This window comes from Pseudorca crassidens, chromosome 9, assembly GCF_039906515.1.
Source record: "Pseudorca crassidens isolate mPseCra1 chromosome 9, mPseCra1.hap1, whole genome shotgun sequence".
In the NCBI taxonomy this organism is placed as follows: Eukaryota; Metazoa; Chordata; class Mammalia; order Artiodactyla; family Delphinidae; genus Pseudorca; species Pseudorca crassidens.
Window position 1 is genome coordinate 13,996,531 of NC_090304.1, and position 20,501 is coordinate 14,017,031.

The window sequence follows — 20,501 nt, forward strand, 5'->3', positions numbered from 1 at the left end:
TCTGTTGAAGCATCTGAAGTTTCTCTGACATAAGCTTCTAGCAAGGGTGGGAATATGGATTGTGCACATAATGTACTTGTTATTTTGGGAGAATGCTTTAGAGAGTTACCCAGTTAATAAGTATTTGTTGAATTATATATTTTTTCTAGCACTGTGCTAGGCACTGTCAGGAGTACAAAAGCAGTATAATACCTGGTCTTTGCCCACTGGCAGTATACAGTGTTGTTGTAGAGGCAAGACTTATTTACATGTAATTACATAAAAAATGTAAATGAGCCGAATGCTTCATTGTATGGTACTGAGATTAAATGTAGTCTAATTTCAGAGAAAGGGAAGGATCATCAAAGAAGGCTTTACAAGAATAAGTCTTGAAAGATGGGTAGGATTTGGAAAGGGAAAGACCTTTTTATTTTGAGGATATAGCACATGCTAAGGGAGGAAAGGGCATGATGAATTCAGGATAAGAAGAAGTTACTTAAGGGCAGTTAGTAACGTGAACACAGGGAGACTTGGTCAGATATGAAAGATAGATGAGGTAGCTGAGATTGTTACTCTGCCCGTTTGATTGAGGCCAGTTCTGGATTAACATCTAAATTGCCAGCTTTGGAATACTTTGCCTTGCATAATGACCCATATCAGGAGCCTGAGACTCTGTTCTTCCTTTTTGTCAAGAGAGGTGAGACAGTAGCAAGCATAGTGCCTGACATATAGTAGGCATTCAAAAAGTTTATTAAAGGTAGCCATAAAGGACTGTCTACAGTTATTGCTCTAAAAGCCTACCAGTGCCTGTTTCACTAGCATCAGTGGGTTTGTGGTCAGCCTCTGTCCGTTCTGTTCTAGCAGGACCTCTTCATGTGTTGCTGTTCTGAGAAATACCTGAGTTGTCTATTTTTTTTTATTTTTTATTTTTGCGGTACGCGGGCCTCTCACTGTTGTGGCCTCTCCTGTTGCGGAGCACAGGCTCCGGACGCGTAGGCTCAGCGGCCATGGCTCACGGGTCCAGCAGCTCCACGGCATGTGGGATCTTCCCGGACCGGGGCACGAACCCGTATTCCCTGCATCGGCAGGCGGACTCTCAACCACTGCGCCACCAGGGAAGCCCTACCTGAGTTGTTTAAAACAAACTCTGTTGTTTGATAGTAATTAGAGATACCAATTACTGAGAGCCTACTACTCTGTTCTAGCTTTGCATTAATTATTTCTAATTTTCACAGTAACTCTGTGCAAGGCAGGTATGAAATTTCCCATCTTCCAGTTGAGGAAAGAGTGGCTCAGAGAAGTCAAGTTTCTTGTTAAAGGTCACACAGTAGGTTGCTGAGTGGGGATTTGAACTCCAGTGTGCATGACTAAAGATTTTTTTAGGCTGCCCTCCATGGTGTGTGTGTTTTTTTTAAAATTAATTAATTAATTAATTAATTTATGGCTGCGTTGGGTCTTTGTTGCTGCATGTGGGCTTTCTCTAGTTGAGGCAAGCAGGGGCTACTCTTCGTTGCGGTGCGCGGGCTTCTCATTATGGTGGCTTCTCTTGTTGCAGAGCACGGACTCTAGGTGCGTGGGCTTCAGTAATTGTGGCATGCGGGCTCAGTAGTTGTGGTGCACGGGCTTAGTTGCTCTGTGGCATGTGGGATCTTCCTGGACAGGGCTTGAACCTGTGTCCCCTGCATTGGCAGGTGGATTCTTTTTTTTTTTGCAGTACACGGGCCTCTCACTGTTGTGGCCTCTCCCGTTGCGGAGCACCGGACGCGCAGGCTCAGTGGCCATGGCTCATGGGCCCAGCTGCTCCGCGGCATGTGGGATCTTCCCGGACCAGGGCACAAACCCGTGTCCCCTGCATTGGCAGGCGGACTCTCAACCACTGGGCCACCAGGGAAGCCCCTGGCAGGTGGATTCTTAACCACTGCGCCACCAGGGAAGTCCCCATGGTGTATTTCTTAAAGTGATAATCTCATTTTTAGGTGAACCATTTTTATGTTTTTCTTTTCTTTTAACTTTTTGTTATGGAAATCTTCAAACATAAAAATGAAAAGAAAAGTAGTATAAATGAACTCCCATATACCTATCACCTGGCTTCAGAAATTTTCAACACTCGTCTGTATCCCTTACCCACTCCCAGCCACCCAGACATCATATAATTTTGTCTGAAAATACTCCAGTATGTTTCTCTAGAGCAATTCTGTCTAATAAAATGTTCTGTATCTGTGCCATATAGTATAGTAGCTACCAGCCGCATGTGGCTATTGAGCATTTGAAATGTGGCTAGTATGATCTGAGAAACTACATTTAAATTTTAACTAATTTAAATGTAGATAGCCACGTGTGACTAATATATTAATAGTCACTTCTTAATAAAGTGGGCCATTTAAAACCCAGAAACTGTTAAGGATGTATCAGAATTTTTTTTAGGCGAAAAGTAGTATGTGTTTGTGGTTTAAATAAAAAAGTTCAAGCATTTAGAAATGTTATGTTGTAGAAAATGAAGTCCCTTGTCATCTTGCTGTAAACAATTTTATATATATATATATACACACACACACACGCTTTTTAAATTTTAAAATATACAAATGCACAGTTCTCATTGTAAAATAGTATATTAATCCAGTGGTTACATTATTTATGGAGTTGCTTTTCAAATGAGCTTGAATGAGGTGTACCACGAGGGTTTACAGCCTATCAAAAATGAGGTATCTTGTAAAACATTCTAAGTGCACACCCATTAAAGAAGGGCCACCACTTCCTCATAAACTGAGGGGCTGCATTCTGGTATAAATCACTAATATATACTTGTGTTAATCGGCATCTTCTACCACCTTCTGAAGGTCCAGTGTTCTCTGGCTGATGAGCGGCCTTGCTTGGATTTCCCCAGCAGATGTCACTGTTGGGCTAGGCTGGCAGGGAAGAGGTGTCCTTACTGTGTGTGTGCGCGTCTACTTGAAGGGAGGGCGTTTATTCTTCAGCCATGTAGTAGGAGATGGACTAAGGAAGCATGTTTTGATCCTTGGTGTTGCTGATATAATCTATAGTGTTTTCATATAGTGAGAATATGAAGCAAAAGTGTGTATTTCAGTGTAGCTCTATGTTGCTGAACAGTGATGCACGGTTTATCTCCTTTTGCCTCTGGGCAGTGGAAGGTGACTGTCTCTATATAGTCTGACTCCAGGTTACAGTTTATAACTTGGACGGCAGACCCTTTGCTTCACCATGAGAAGCTTCTTTTGGGGTCTGATAGCCCAGGACTTAGCAGGAGAAGATGAGGGTGTTGGGGCTTCTTGCAACAGGGTCCCTGTGGCCTTGAAAGGCTGGTATTAGGGAAAAAAAGAAAATTATTTAAATGTCGTCTTGAAACTGGAGAAAACCTAGAGTTTATTTAGTCCAGTGTCTGTCTGTCTGTCTGTCTCTGTCTCTTTCTAATTGATGAGAAAACTTAGATGCAGAGAGGGGAAGTGACCCCAGGGAAGCCCGGAAGTGACTTTAAAGAGGTGCTTGTAGCAAAGATGAGAGTCAAACTTCTGGGTCCTAAAGAGGGTGCTCTTTCGTCCTCTTCATTTGAAATTAGTGCTTTCACACATCAGTTTTCTCTGTCAAAACTTCTAGGGGCTTCCCTAGTGGCGCCGTGGTTGAGAGTCCGCCTGCTGATGCAGGGGACACGGGTTCGTGCTCTGGTCCGGGAAGATCTGACATGCCGCGGAGCAGCTGGGCCTGTGAACCATGGCCACTGAGCCTGCGCGTCCGGAGCCTGTGCTCCGCAACGGGAGAGGCCACAACAGTGAGAGGCCCGCATACCACAAAAAAAAGAAAAAAAAAAAAGAGTAAGGGAAGCGTGGGGGAAGATAAACCCAGGCCTTAAAGGAGCGTGGCTCTTGTTATAACCCTGGGAATTGGGCTGGTGAAATAATTACTCTGATTGATCGATTCATTCATTCATAAGGTTGACAAATATTTACTAAGTACCTACTGTGTACCATATACTATTTAAGTACCAGCAAGAAGTCTCTTATTCTAATGAGAGAAAGAAAATAAACACATAAATAAAATATCTAGTATGCCAGATGATGTTAAATTCTATGAAGAAAAATATTTGAAAATGTAGGTGTTTCTGGGGTGGAAGTTTGTAGTGTTAAATAGGGTCATCAGAGGAAGTCTGGTAAGGTGACATTGGAGCAGACACCTCTTCCTTCCTTCAAGCAAGTAAGGGAGTAAACTCTGTATACATTGGGGGCAAGGGCATTCTAGGCAGAGAAGGGCAAATGCAAAATCCCTGAAACGCTTGGCTGGAGCACAGTGAAGGATGGAGTGATAGAAGATGAAGTTAGAGAGGTAATGGGGACCAGATTATGCAGGCCTTCTAAGATATTTAAGGGATTTTACATCTTACTCTGAGTGATTTGGGAAGCCTTGGGAAGTGGAGTAGCATGATCTTATATTTTAAAAGGATCATGTGGCTGCTGATTGACAATAGACTGAAGAGGCTCTGCTAAATAGGGTAAATTAAAGTTAGGCCAGCATCACACACTTTTAGATTAATTTGTGTCTTGATTCTATGGTGAAAACCAGACGGCGGGAGTCAATGATTGTGTCAGAATTAGAAGGGCCTTAAATGTTTGGATGAAGAGTTGCCAAATAAATAAAGAAATAAAGCCTCTTGGCAGGCGTATTATCTGCAACAAAGCCACCCCCATCCCCCAAGCATGACAGCATGTTATTGAAACTGTGAGGAAGGGAGAGCATGAAAAATTTGTAGTCACCAAGGTATCATAAATGGAATTTTGAGATGCCTGTTTTGTCTGCTTACAAAACAAATACAAAGTCATTTGTAAAAATTCAAACATAGAAATGTGTGATTTATCTATCTATAGTGAATGTCCTCTGCAGTGCTAACCACTGTTTAGCAATTTGTGTGTTAACTTAAGAATTTTTTCTCTGCAAATGAAAGCACTTTTTTTTATTTATAAAAATGGGATCATACTAAATCTACTCTTCCACCGTTTACATATTTCACTTAATATGTCATGGACATTTTTCCATGTTGATGTGTATAGATCTGCTACATTCTTTTTAACAATGGCATTGTATTCCACAGTTGGATGCACCATAATTAAACAAGTTCTCTGTTGACAGAATCTGTATTGTTTCTGGTTTTTGCATGCAGAAACAATGCTGTAGCATCTTTGTGTACTTGTGCAGGTGTCTCTAGAGGAGGATGAATTTTCAGAACTACAATTGCTGGGGCTGAAGAGTGTGAACATTGTTAATGGTAAAAATTAATTGTATTCATTATTACTAATTTAAAACGTATAAAATGATATTTTCTATTTTAGTGAGCATAATTTTATAGATATTCATAATTTCATAGATTAGGACTCCTAATCCTGTGTTTTTTCCCCTCCCATAAGGTCTTACGTTTCTTAGTTGTAAATCCTACCACCGGGTTTTTCAGGAATCTGATCCTCAAGGTTGAGAAGGACTTCTAACATATGCCACCTGGAGGTGTTCATGTACTTTTCTTCTCCAGTAGCCTTGTATGAGGGAGACTTGGTTCCATCTTTGACACTCACTTACTGACTTTGGGCCACCTAGTCTTCCTGGCCTTGTTAAATGATTGAGAGAGTCCAGATATTTCTTGCCCCATCATAAGGCAGTAACATTTAGATATTTAAGTTATTTGTTTTCGGGGATAGTTAGAAAACCCACTTCTCTCTTTGGCAATATGAGGGTGAGGGTAGAGTAGAAGAGAGGGTACCTGGTAATCTTTTTCCCCTTCTCTGCTCATCTGCCCAGCTAAGTCACTCTGTATTTGAGCCTCTGAATTCTGAGTGTGATCCCTGGTTGTATCCTCTGTTTCAGTGACTAGGACTTTTTCTGTGAAGGGCAAGTTTGTAAACATTTTAGGCTTTGTGTAGGCCATATGGTCTCTGTTGCAAATACTGAACGTTGCCATTGTAGCACGAAAGTAGCCATAGACAATAGGTAAGTGAATAAGTATGGCTGTGTGCCAATAAACTTTACTTACGGACACAAATGTGATTTTTATATAATTTTCACGTGTCGTGAAATATTCTTCTTTTGATGTTTTTCAGCTATTTAAAAATATAAAAACCATTCTTAGCACATGGGCTATACAAAAACAGGCAGTAGGCCAGATTTGGCCTACAGACCATGGTTTGCCAATCCCTGCTTTATGTGAATATGACTTGGAATGGAAGAGAGTTGGGTGCTATAGTAATAAAAGGCATTATGATAAGGAGGGCCCTGGAAGAGGTAGGGAGGGGACCCCTGCACTTGTCTCTCTCTGTACTTTGGACTAGATGTCCTGAGTATTGGCTCTTGTAAGATTCTTTGACGGTTAAGAGCAGGCTTAAGTGCATGAAGAGTTTCTTGTTTCCTCTGCTTTCTGCCCTGAAGCAAGGTTTTCTAACCTTGCTATATATCTGTCTTGGGAATTGTTTGCAAGTGAGGAGGCTTGCCCTGGTGTTAGGGAGGGTGTGAGCCTCCAGGTCCTCCAGGCTGTATGCTTGATAGGCAGCCCTTCCCCCACTGCAGGTCAAATTAACACCTGTTGGGCAGATCTAAATTATCCCCCATCATCCCTCTGTCTGGGGCTGAATGGTGTAGAGCAGGCTGTGTGCTTTGTGTACACACTGAGAACTTGAAAATATGTAATCGCTTCTGTCAGCTCAGAGTGTTGGAGTGCCACAGGGACTTCAGTGGGATCTATGTGTACTGCAAATATATTTGGAGCAATTTCCCATGTACTCATTTTCCCCCCTTCAGATCCCCTTCTCTACTGTAATCTGTTCAGAGTAGTGCTCTAAAGGATGTGTTGGAGGTTTTGCTAAGACATTAACACCAGGTGTACAGGGTTCTGTTTGCATAATATATTTTGCTTTTTGTAATCGGTCCCAGCCCATTAGAGCTGTGCAGGTAGCTTCTCCTCCTCCTCTAGGATTTCTTATACATTTATGGGGAGGAGGAGGATCCAGTACATCATCTGCTCCTTCTTGGAAGCACTCCTGACAATGTGTTCACATGAGCAAATTTGGCTTTAGCAGGTGGGCCTGTTATATTAGCCCAGAGATTGCAAAATAACCTTCAGGTACATTTGTTTGGCCCTCACGATGTCACTAAAAATTTCAGTTTTTTCTACATAAATCCAGATTTCTGGATTCTCTTGAAAAAAAAATTAGATCTGGCTTACATTCCCACATAATAACAATCAGCAGGAGTTGAGTAGTTGTTGCCCCTTTAGTCAAGGTGTGGACCTTCTTTGTGCCTTAGTCTGCACTGGGCTGACTTCATCCATTTACGTTTCCTGCTTAATTCCAATTTTGTGTTGGTTACCACTGCTTTCATTAGCTCAAGAAGGTCTTCTTAAGTTCCCTACCCCTTGTCTCCACCAGGGGGAGGCACTGGACATGGCAGTACTCTCTCCTCTACCCCACCCATCCTGCCTAATTCACACATAAAGGGCTCCCCTGATGGCAGTAGGCTGACATGCTCACAGCCCCCTCACCTGAAAAGCTGCCTGACTTTTTAATAGCAACATTTAATAAACTCCTCCTTTGTTTCCAAAGAGGGAAGGTGGGGGTGCCAAGATTATTTGCTGGCTGGGGCACCATTTAGTGAGCAGACCTCTGTCATGTCAGGTTATGCAGTATGAAAGTAACCTTCCTTTCATGATGAACTATGTGAAATCTTGGACAAGAATGTCTGCACCTCTCCCTGTGAGCAGAGTGCCTTGGACAGAGGGATGGGTTTCCATGAGAAGGCCGATTGATTTGGATGTCACCTGCCAGAAAATTAAAATCAAGTTAGAGCAAGAGTAGAAACTTGTAATAATAAAGGAATCAAAGGCTGAAAGTATGACCTTGTCATAGAAGGAGAATTGCAGCTTGTTAACATTGTGCTCTTTTCCTTTGCTGCATCAGAGAGTATGAGTTTGAATCTTTTTGCCTCTTTTCCTTTTTCCTCCCCTACACATGTTCATATACGTTTCTCAATTTTCCTCTATCTCCCTGCTGTCTCCTTGGATCACTTCACCTCAGCGAGGTGGCTTTTATCTTTTGCTTTCTTTGTTCTGGTGGCAAATGTAACCTATTTTGGGGGTCTTTTTTCTTACTGTGATTAAAAAAACATAAATTTACCCTCTTAAATTTTAAATGTACAGTGTTGTTAAGTCTATGCACATAGTTGTATAGCAGATCTCTAGAACTTTTTCTCCCTGCAAGAGTGAAATGCTCATTGAACAATTCTCATTTCCCCGTCCCGCCATCCCCTGGCAACCATGATTCAGTTTTCTTTTTCTGTGAATTTGATTGCTTTAGATCCTCATATAAGTGGAATCATGCAGTATTTGTCTTTTGGTGATTGGCTTATTTCACTTAGCGTAATGTCCTCAAGGTTCATCCATGTTGTAGCATATGACAGGATTTTCTCCTTTTTAAATGCTGAATAATATTCAGTTGTGTGTATGTACCACATTTTTTTAATCCATTCATCTGTGGATGGACCTTTAAGTTGCTTCCACATCCTGGCTACGTGAATAATTCTGTAATGAACATGGGTGTTCAAATCTCTCTTTAAGATTCTGTTTTCAATTCCCTTGGATATATACTAAGAAGTAGTATGGCTGGGTCATACAGTAGTTATATTTTTAATTTTTTGAGGAACATTTATGCTGCTTGTCATAGCAGCTGCACCATTTTACAGTTCTACCAACAGTGCACAAGGGTTCCAATTTCTCCACATCCTTGCCAACATTGTTATTTTCTGTTTGGGTTTTTTTTTGTTTTTGGAGATTGGCATCTTAGCATGCATGAGATAATATGTCATTGTGGTTTATTTGCATTTCCCTGATGATAAGTGATGTTGAGCATCTTTTCATATGTTTGTTGGCCATTTGCATATATTCTTTGGATAACTGTCTATTCAAGTCCTTTGCCCATGTTTTAATTGGGTTTTTGGTTGTTGTTATTATTAAATTGTAGGAGTTCTTTATATATTCTGGCTATTAACCCCTTATCTGATAAATAGCTTACAAACATTTTGTCCTATTCTGTAGATTGCCTTTTTATTCTGTTGTTTCCTTTGCTTAAGTTTTAAAAGTTTGATGCAGTCCCAGTTGTCTATTTTTGCTTTTGTTACCCGTGGGATTTTTTTGTGTGTAGTATCTAAGAAATCATTACCTATTCCAATGTTATAAAACTTTTCCCCCATATTTTCTTCTGTGAGTTTTATAGTTTCAGGTCATATGTTTAGATTTTTAATCCATTTTGAGTTAATTTTTATCTGTGGCATAAGATAATGGACAGTCTTCATTATTTTGCATGTGAATAGCCAGTTTTCCCAGTACTATTTGTTGGGAAGACTGTCCTGCCCTCATTGTGTAGTCTTGGCACCCTTGTCAAATATCATTTGCCCATACACACAAGGGTTTATATCTGGGCTCTCTATTCTGTTCCATTGGTCTATTGTTTGTCCTTATGCCAGTACCATACTGTTTTAATTGCTATAGCTTTGTAATATGTTTTGAAACCAGGGCAGGTTAGGCCTCCAGCTTGGTTCCTCTTTCACAAGATTGTTTGGCTATCCAGAACTCTTTTTGAGATTCTGTATGAATTTTGGGATATTTTTTTCCTCTTTCTGCAAAAAAAAAAAAAAAAAAGGAAATAAAGGAAAAAAATACCATTGGGATTTTGATGGGGATTACATTGAATCTGTAGATTGCTTTGGGTATTATGGACATTTTAACAATGTTAAGTCTTCCAGTCCATGAACATGGGATGTCTTTCTTTTTATTTGTGTCGTTAATTTTTTTCAGCAGTGTTTTATAGTTTTCAGTGTACAAACCTTCCACCTCTTTGGTTAAATTTATTCCTAAGTATTTTATTCTTTTTGACACTGTTGTAAGTAGGATTGTTTTCTTAATTTTCTTTTTAGCAGATGTAACCCTTTTAAAACTAAGACAAGAAAGAACTCTTTTTTTTTTTTTTTTAAACTTTAGTGTTTTCCCAGAAGTCTAGCACTCTTTCTTTTCTGCATGCTTTTCTGATTCCTTTTTATGCTTGTCTCTTTTGAGTTCTCAAAATTGAGGCAGAAGCTGGGCTGGTCATTTTCTGTTAGCTCCTTGAAGGCAAAGGACCATTGCTGTAATGGTCATCCTAACAGAGTTACTGAATTTTTTTAAAAAAATTTAAATTTAATTTAATTTTAAAAATTTATTTATTTTATTTATTTTTGGCTGTGTTGGGTCTTTGTTGCTGCGCGTGGGCTTTCTCTAGTTGTGGCGAGTGGGAGCTACTCTTTGTTGCGGTGCGTGGACTTCTCATTGCAGTGGCTTCTCTTGCTGCCGAGCACGGGCTCTAGGCACGCGGGCTTCAGTAGTTGTGGCACGTGGGCTCAGTAGTTGTGGCTCACAGGCTCTAGAGCTCAGGCTCAGTAGTTGTGGCACACGGGCTTAGTTGCTCTGCGGCATGGGGGATCTTCCCGGACCAGGGCTTGAACCCATGACCCCTGCATTGGCAGGTGGATTCTTAACCACTGCACCACCAGGGAAGCCCCCAATTTTTTTTTTTTTAATTGAAGTGTAGTTCATTTACAAAGAGTTGATGAATTTATAGTCCCTCCTAGAGCAACTAAATTTGGCAGCTGTGTTAGATGGTACTATTTTGGACGGGGTAAGTTATATGTGAAAGAGAGAGAGAGACAGAAGGAGAGAGAGAGGTGTAGATACATCAGAATGTGTTTGTCGTGCGATCTTTGGCCAGTGGTTCTCAAAGTGTGGTCTTCAGACCAGGAACATCAGCATCTCCTGCTGATGTGAGAAAGGCGAGTTTCTGGGCTCATTCCAGACCTACTGAATCAGAAACTTGGGGTGGGAGGTGTGCAGTCTGCGTTTTTAACAAGCTCTCCAGATGATTTTGATATGCACTAAGTTAGAGAATACTGTTTTAGACCACCCAGGAACTCTTAACATCGCAACCACCACCTCCTCCCTAAATCTCTGAAGTGTACTAAAATTCCTTTGCATCATCCATCACCTTTATTTTTCCTTTTGCTCCTGTCCCATGTGTGATGCAGTGTTACTTTAACTCTCATAGTCTCCTTAGGTTCCCCCTCTTTTCTTGTAATGTATTCTAATAGAAGGATTTGGATTTGAGCAACTTCGGATTCAAATTCTGGCCCTAATTTGTGACCCTGGGCAGATTAAATATCCTCTCTGAACTTCAGTTATAAAATCGTTGTTATGCAGGTTAAATGAGTTAAGCATCAGTTGCTTTTACATGTTTAGATGCCCAAGAAATGCCAGCTCTTTTCTCTCTTTCTCCATTATTACTCTGCTCAAAAATCAAACAAACAGAAAAAACCCAAAAAGCAAACAAAAACTCCTTTTGCCATGACACATTCCCTACAGGTCATTTTCTTTTGTATCTGTTAGTACCATGTTTTTTTTTTTTTTTTTTTTGGACTTAAGTCTTCATGATCTATGAAATCTTACCATGTAAAATTGGGGTAAACCAAGTACATAAAAAAGTGAGGTGCTGTATAAAGGAAAGGGTAAGGAACAGCTATTGTGATAGGGCTAGTGCCAGTTACTCCCATTAGTCACTTGCAGCAGACGCAATGAGATTCTATTTTAGAAAGTGTAGTGATACAGAAAGTAGTTTGGCCCATAGCAAGGGAATGGGATATGATCTTCATTTTTCCTGCACTCTATTATACTGATCTGTGCAAAAGAAACTATTTGCCTCTTGATAAGAGAGGGAGTACAAATAGCCTTAGTTTCCCCAATTCTAGGGTCACCTTCAATATTGAGAGGGAGCCGTCCAGGGCAGAAGTGTGTTTCAAAAAGAAGGAGAGCCTGATTGAGACAAGTAGAAAAGAGTAGAAAGTCTTTCTAAGTTGACATTCACCCTTTTGACCAGTACCAAGACCTCATGCTTTGGACAGTGAGCAAGTTTGCACTGAGTTTTATTGTTTAAGGTCCCTTTCCAAATGTGTTGTTTGGTGTTTTGTTTTGGTAGCCGAGTTTCCCTTGTAAACTAACTTTTAATGCTGCTGTTGTAACTAGCTTGAAAGTTCTAGAAGATCAGGAACTAATTCATTCATCTACTGATGCATAACCAACCAAAAAACAAAATTAGTGACTTAAAATAACAATTTTATTATCTTTCATTGTTCTTTGGGTAGACTGGGCTCAGTTGAGGAATTCTGCCGGTCTTGCTTGGGGTCTCTCTGGAGTCATCTGGAGGCTCATTTGGAGCATCTAGGCCTATTAAGGGCTCCTCTCTCCATGTGGCCTCTCCAGTAGAGTAACCAGACTTTTTATGTAGTGGCTTAGCACTTCCAAAAGTGACAGTTCCAAGACGGAGGAACTGGAAGCTGTCAGTTCTCAAAAAGGCTTAATCCCAGAACTTACCAGTTTTTTTGTTTTTTGTTTTTTTTAATTTTCACCATGTTTTCTTGATTAAAGCAGTTAACAGGCTGGTCTAGATTCAGTGTGGGAGGAGACCACACAAGGGCAAGAATACCAAGAAGTATGATTCTTTGGAGTCCATCTTCAGATACTAGCTACTGCGGGGACCATATCTATTTTATGTACTAATATATACCCAATAATAGGCACTCAATAATTATTTGTGGTTTGAATCAGTGGTTGGATGGGCCAATAGCCAGATTGGTGGATGGTTGACTAACTGCTCTTGTTGGTCTATTTGGGTGAGGCTTATGTGATTCTGAGGGCTGAGATACCCATGTCTCTGCCTTTATAGTACCAGTCCTTCTTCAACACATGTCTTTCTAGGAAACCACCTTTGTAGGCATAGTGACTTGGGTGGCTAGGTGTTCCCTGCAGGTACTTTGGGAACTGTAATCGAGGGAAGAAAAAAATAATCATTTTTTATTAGACTGTACTGGCTACTATAGTTATGTTCTTAGTTAATCGTAACAACCTTGTGAAATAGGCATTTCCCATTAAATTTGGACGCTGAGGTTAATGAACTTGCGCAAGGTCACACAGCTAATAAGTGACACAAGATGATGAGTTAAACTGCAATTTGTTTCTGAAGCTAAAGCACGGACTTACCTCATATATTAGTTATTCAGTTTCCCTTCGTTAATCTCAGACTGTTAAGATGTGTCAGAGGATTTCTCAAAAGCAGCACTATTAAGTTTCAGGCTGGATAATTCTTTATTGAGGTGGAGGAGGGGGGAGCTGTCCTATGCATCATAGGATGTTTAGCAGCATCCCTGGCCTTTACCCACTAGATGCCAGTGTACTCCCCCCACCCAGTTGCAACTACCAAAATGTATCCAGACATAGGTTTCCTGGGGGGAACCCCCTCCCATTGAAAACCATTGATAAGTTATTTCATGATTTTCTGTCCCCTGACCTTGCTGTTTTTTGATATTACATTTCACAAGGAACTGGCAGTGGCTTCAAACTATCTTATTTTTATAATAGTTATAATCGTACTGCCTGGTTCTGATGCTCTTGAGTCATGCCTTTCTCTCATTGCCTCTCTTCTCTTTTGCCTTGTCTTTTTGCTTTTGTCTGATTCTGCTAAATAAAATGCAGCTGGATAAAGTGTAAGGACTTTCTACCCAGGTATCGATTCAGCAGGCATTCAGATCTCTGAGATTATAACCATTAGTGCTAGAGAAAAGAAGGCAATTTAGATCTTCTAATTATAGTGGAGTGGGGGGGGGATGCATAATATTTAGCAAGCTGGAAATTAAATGGCTTCCAGGCTTCACAGAGTTAATCTTCATGGTAGTACTGATTGACATGCATGTGCAATTCTTTTGGGAAACGGGGGAGGAGAGTGGAAATTGCAGGTTTTCTCCTAATTGTACTTTAGGTGTCATTTATGACAATTTCGTGTTGTCTAGACAGAGGGAAATGGTAGAGAAATTATTCCAATGGAGTCAAATGCTGAGTCCAAAGGGAATCAAGAAGGTTCCTGAGGTCGGAATCAGGGTGGAAGGGCAAGTAGTATACCCCCAGAGGTGAATCAGTGAAAATCAAATGTCACTAAGAGAAGCAGTTCAGAGTGAGCCCAGGATATAAGAAAAGTGATTGTACTCTGAGCTTTGGGTTAGTGCAAGGGCTGACAGTGGATTGTTTGGGGGCCCAGCTGGGAGTCTCTGCCCTCCTTTCTATTTCTATAGACTCCAGAAACCTAATTGCTTGAACAGACAGCCAGGAAGGCTGCCTCTTTGCCTCTGGTTAATAAATGCCCCAGTCCACTGTGCATTCCTTTTTCCTCATTCTCTTGTTAGGCTTCATTTTACTAACTTCTCTTTGCTTTTCTGATGTTGGCCCTAAGGTTTTATTTCATATTATAGAGTATGCTGTTTGCAGTATACCAGGGTCGGTAGAACGAATGGCCCTCGTTGAGGGTTTTTAAAATTTCAGGTCAGGAATGTGAATGTGAAGAATCATCTGAGAAGAAATGTGCAAGGTTTGCTGTTATTGAAACAGTAAATGATTATATCATATATCCTTTGTAGTATTAGTAGGTCTAGAGATAGACTTTTTTGGAATTGTCTATTATTCTGAATAAAACTAGCTGAGGGGGACTTCTCTGGTGGTCCAGTGGTAAAGAATCCGCCTTACAATGCAGAGGACGCGGGTTTGATCCCTGGTCAGGGAGCTAAGATCCCACAAGCCACGGGGCAAATAAGTCTGGGTGCTGCAACTACTGGGCTCGCACACCTCAACTAGAGAACCTGCGTGCGGCAAACTACAGAGCCCACGTGCTCTGGAACCCCTGCACCACAACTACAGAGCCCATGAGCCCTGGAGCCTGCACACCACAACTAGAGAAGAGAGAACCCACATGGCACTAGAGAGAAGCCACGCGCCGTAAGTAGAGCCCTTGCGTCGCAACAAAAGATCCCGCACGCCTCAATGAAGATCCTGCATGCCACAGCTAAGAACCAATGCAGCCAAAAATAAATAAGATAAATTTTTTAAAAATTAGCTGAGAATTCAGGATTATTGAATTCTGTAAATCTCTTCTTGATTTGGGGGGAAACCAGTCAATTAGGATTCACTGCCTCTTTAAAAAAAGTTTTTTTTATTTTTAACATCTTTAATGGAGTATAATTGCTTTCCATTGTTGTGTTAGTTGCTGCTGTATAACAAAGTGAATCAGCTATACATATACATATATCCCCATATCCCCTCCCTCGTGCGTCTCCCTCCCACCCTCCCTATCCCACCCCTCTAGGTGGTCACAAAGCACCGAGCTGATCTCCCTGTGCTGTGTGGCTGCTTCCCACTAGCTATCTATTTTACATTTGGTAGGGTATATATGTCAGTGTCACTCTCTCACTTTGTCCTGGTTTACCCTTCCCCCTCCCCATGTCCTCAAGTCCATTCTCTACATCTGTGTCTTTATTCTTGTTCTGCCCCTAGGTTCTTCAGAACCATTTTTTTTTTTAGATTCCATATATATGTGTTAGCATACAGTATTTGTTTCTCTCTTTCTGACTTACTTCACCCTGTATGACAGACTCTAGTAACTGCCTCTTGATTAAAGTTCAAACTTGCATGTCATGGCTGCTGCTTGTTGGTATGTGTGCATGTGAATATCAGAACTAGCTCTGGAACTTGTTATTGGTATGATCCTACTCATCCTTTGGTGAAAAGCCTCTGATCTAAATTCCTAGTTTAAAAATGTCTGTGGTCTGTGGGCAGACCTCCCAAGTCTCCCAGAGAGAAAGAATTGGAGACAGAGTAAACATGTCCATGTAGATCACCTTGGACCTTTGAGTTCAGATGCTGACAAAAGTGAGTGTTTATTATAAATGGACGTTTCATAACTATAATGCGATATGTTGAGGATATACAGGAGCTAGGCATAGCGCCAACCATTTTACAATTGTATTAAAAATAACCTATCGGGCTTCCCTGGTGGCGCAGTGGTTGAGAGTCCGCCTGCCGATGCACGGGACACGGGTTCATGCCCCGGTCCAGGAAGATCCCACATGCCGCGGAGCTGCTGGGCCCATGAGCCATGGCCGCTGAGCCTGTGCTCCGCAACGGGAGAGGCCACAACTGTGAGAGGGCCTCATACCACGTTAAAAAAAAAAAAAAAAAAACCTATCAACTATGCTCCGATATAAAATAAAAATTAAAAAAAAATAAATAAAAATAACCAAGTACCTAACGGTCAGCAGAGGGTCCGCTGTTCTAAGAGGAGTCTGACTGACTTTTCAGGCAAGACTTTCGTATAGCCAGATACACAGTTGCACACCCCGTATGAATTGTTTCCACCTTCTTCCCTCTTGGTGTCTCTGATTATGTTGTGCTCTGATATTTTGCCATCAGTTGCTCGTTGCACAGAGACATTGAGGGATATGTTAATGTTTTGTAAGATGTTTGTCTGGTAAAAGGCTTTACTTTGAGCCCTGTGAATTGTTTATGCTGGATGATGATAAAATAAGGCTGATCCACACAACAGGCACTGTGAGCTCTTTCTGTAGCATGTCTGTTTTTTTTCCTGAGGTTAGCCTTTTAGCAGTGCCACCTTGCCTTGGTCTGCCCCACAGCAGGAGCAGGAATTGCCTGCCAGTCTCTTCTGGCAACTGCATCATGTGCTGTAAGTGCACCCCTAGAACTAGGGGGCCCTGCAGGGATCAGATGAGTGCCTATCGTTGGATAACTTAAGCGATAATTGCCAGTGTGTGAAATGGGGAGGCTTGGATGCCTCTGCTTTAAAGCAGAGATGTCAATTTGAGAATCATAATAGAAGTGTCGTTTCAGAACACACAATTATTTTTTACAAAGAATAAGGGCTTGTCATCTCCCAGCCCTGGCATGCGCCAAGGCAGAGATCTGGGGCTTGCCGAGCAAGATGCAGAAATGAAGGCAATATTGTATCCAAGTTTCTTTGGCCTCCCACCTCTTCATTCCCCTGAAAACATTGCCCTCTTTCCCCTGTGAGGTCTCTTTCGGCAATAAGCTGTCCAGGAGCATCAGTGGTAGTTTCCCAGGCAAGTAGCCAGCCTCTGACTTTATGACTTAACAAGCCTCCTAGGGACCAGGCTGCACTGCATTTATCAGGACAACTATGTCAGCACTTTAACCTGAAGGGCTTAAGTGACCGAAGGGATGAAGAGTGATGTAAGCAGTTTCTGAAAAACTAGTTCCTTCAGGAATTTCAGTGTGAGTTTTTGGACATCTAGAAACCTTGTCTGAAAGTCACAGGGTCAGTGAGGGGCAATGTCTTCTTGCTTATTTTTCCAAGTCTACTTAGGCCTGCTGATTTATTCACTTAGATATTTATTGGTCTCCTATTATGTGTTAATTAGGATGTGAGTTTTAATGGGGATAAAAAGATGACTTGGACCCAGTACTTGCTTTCATGTAGCTTGTAGTCCAGTAGCAGAGAGAAGACGACATACTTACAGGGAACTGCAGTACAGGTGACTTGGGAGAAGGCCTTTTAAGAGAGGATTCAGATGCTACGGGGTGTGGGGGAAGAAAGGGTGAACGTCTGGCTAGAGGAATCAGGTATTTGAGCTTTGAAGGACTTTTACAAACAGAGATAGGGAAGAACTTTCCAGAAAGAAGAAATGGCCAAGCTAAAGATAGAGGTGAAACAGTGAGGGTGTGTTTAGTTTAGCTAGAGCAATAGTTCTCAAAGTGTGGCCTGGGATCCCTGAAGTCAAAACTATGTTTATAATACTGAGATGTTCTTTGTCTTTTTCACTCTCTTGCATGAGGGTTCAGTGGAGTTTTCTAGACACTACATGATGTGTAATGAGGTTATCACTCTGATGGCCAATGGAATGTGTACTTGTGTATTAAATTTTTCTCAGTTTTAATTTCAAATATAGTACATATTAATAGATAAAACTCATATAAACTAAAACTCTTTGGGGTCATTAATAATTTTTTAAAAAATTTTATTTATTTATTTTTGGCTGCATTGGGTCTTCATTGCTGCACACAGGCTTTCTGTAGTTGCAGCGAGCGGGGGCTACTCTTCGTTGTGGTGCGTGGGTTTCTCATTGTCGTGGCTTCTCTTGTTGTGGTTGTGTAGCACAGGCGCTAGGTGCGCGGGCTCAGTAGTTGTGGCTCTTGGGCTCTAGAGCGCAGGTTCAGTAGTTGTGGCGCACGGGCCTAGTTGCTGTGCAGCATGTGGGGTATTCCTGGGCCAGGGCTCGAACCCCTGTCCCCTGCATTGGCAGGTGGATTCTTAACCACTGCGCCACCAGGGAAGCCCCATCAATACTTTTTTTTTTGCGGTACACGGGCCTCTCACTGTTGTGGCCTCTCCCATTGCAGAGCACAGGCTCCGGACGCGCAGGCCCAGCGGCCATGGCTCATGGGCCCAGCCGCTCCGCGGCACGTGGGATCTTCCCGGACTGGGGCACGAACCCGTGTCCCCTGCATCGGCAGGCAGACTCTCAACCACTGCACCACTAGGGAAGCCCACGATCAATACTTTTTAAGATTGTTAAAGGAACTCTGAGACCAAAAAGTTTGAAAACGATTGCACCAGAGCATATAGTATGTTCAGAAGGAATGAGAGGGCTTCCCTGGTGGTGCAGTGGTTGAGAGTCCGCCTGGCGATGCAGGGGACACGGGTTCGCGCCCCGGTCCGGGAAGGTCCCACATGCTGCGGAGTGGCTGGGCCCGTGAGCCATGGCCGCTGAGCCTGCGTGTCTGGAGCCTGTGCTCCGCAGCGGGAGAGGCCACAACCGTGAGAGGCCCGCATACTGAAAAAACAAAAAAACAAAAACAAAACAGAAGGAATGAGAAATTTGGCTGCAAGGCTTTGGGTGTCAAGGTGAGGAATTTGGATATTATTTCCTAGGTGGAAGGGAGTTATTCCTTTGGGTTTGGCTTCCCTGAACTGAACTAGCAGATGTCACCCAGACATCAGAGCCAGACTGGGAAATTACTCTTCAGGCATGGGGCACCAGCATCTTAGCTTCTAAGAGCAACTTTCCTTATCAGTATATATAGGTCACAGTTTTAGCAATTGATTGTTTCCAGTGATTGGAGAAGGTCTGTACTTGTTTGTTGGCTTTAGTTTGTTGATTTTCTCTGTGATTTGACAATTAGTTAAAAGAATATCTTTAGGATATAGTTGTTTATTAAGGAAGAGTTGTTACTGGCTTATTTATTTGTCTAGACTGGTACCCAAACTTTCTCCTTCTCCACCCCGATACCCATTGAATTTGAAACAAAGATTCTTTTCTTTTTTTTTTTTCCAGCCGCACTGTGCGGCTTGTGGGGGTCTTAGTTCCCGACCAGGGATGGAACTCATGCCCCCTGCAGTGGAAGCGCAGAGTCCTAACCACGGGACCACCAGGGAATTCCCCAAAGGTTCTTTTCTTTTGGGTAACCCATCTCATCTGCCCTGACAACTTTATTCTTTTCCAGAGCTTTCTTCTACTACTATTTTTTATTGTTTTCCTAGTCATCAAAGGGTACAGCTGATATAGGGAACTGTTGTACATATTCAGAGTATTAATTAGGGAAGGAAGAAATAGTTGTATTCATTTAAAATATTAGGAATTTTACAGCTTGGATTGTATATTGACTTATATTTTAGTAGGGCTTAATATTAATTTTTGATAACTTATTCTAGTGTGTAATACTTTGATTTCAACCTTTTCTGTTACATTCCTTAGTGACTCCACCTTATCTTTCAAGGGATTTTATGTAAGCAAATGCTTTAGAGCACGGGTGGGCAGATTTTTTTCTGTAATGGGCCAGGTAGTAAATATTTCAGTCCTTTCCCTATTAGGTCTACTCAACTCTGCCTTCCTAGCTCCAAAGCAGCCACAAACGATATTCTTTTTAATTAAAAAAATTTTTTTTTAATTTATTTTTGGCCGCGTTGGGTCTTTGTTGCCACACACGGGCTTTCTCTAGTTGTGGTGAGCGGGGGGCTACTCTTCGTTACGGTGCGTGGACTTCTCATTGTGGTGGCTTCTCTGTTGCAGAGCACAGGCTCTAGGCACGCGGCTTCAGTAGTTGGAGCAGGCAGGCTCAGTAGTTGCAGCACGTGAGCCCTAGAGCATGCCGACTTTAGTAGTTGCAGCACGTGGGCTCAGTAGTTGCGGTGCGCGGGCTCTAAGGCACGTGGGGTCAGTACTTGTGGTGTACGGGCTTAGTTGCTCCATGGCATGTGGGATCTTCCCGGACCAGGGATCGAACCTGTGTCCCCTGCTTTGGCAGGCAGGTTCTTAACCACTTCGCCACCAGGGAAGTCCTCACAGACAATATTTAAATGGGTGGTTGTGGCTGTGTTTGGATAAAACTTTATTTATAAAAACAGGCAGCTGGCCCAGTGCCTGTAGTTTGTCAAACCTGCTTTTTAGAGGCAACTTGCTATTTGAAGAAACTCTTTTTAAGAAGTGAGTAATTCTTTTGAAAATGAGTAGTTTTCTCTTTAGTTTTCAGTGGTTTACTTTTAGATTTTGTATATTGGATGTTTTAAATTTTGAAATAATTTCAGACTTGCAGAAAAGTGGCAAAAATA

At 41.9% G+C, this 20,501-nt stretch overlaps 1 protein-coding gene across 18 annotated transcripts in view; it reads left to right on the forward strand.

The window, feature by feature from the left end:
• AMBRA1 (autophagy and beclin 1 regulator 1) overlaps nucleotides 1-20,501 on the forward strand; it is a 175,915-nt gene that overhangs the window by 36,002 nt on the left and 119,412 nt on the right. The window lies entirely within an intron of this gene.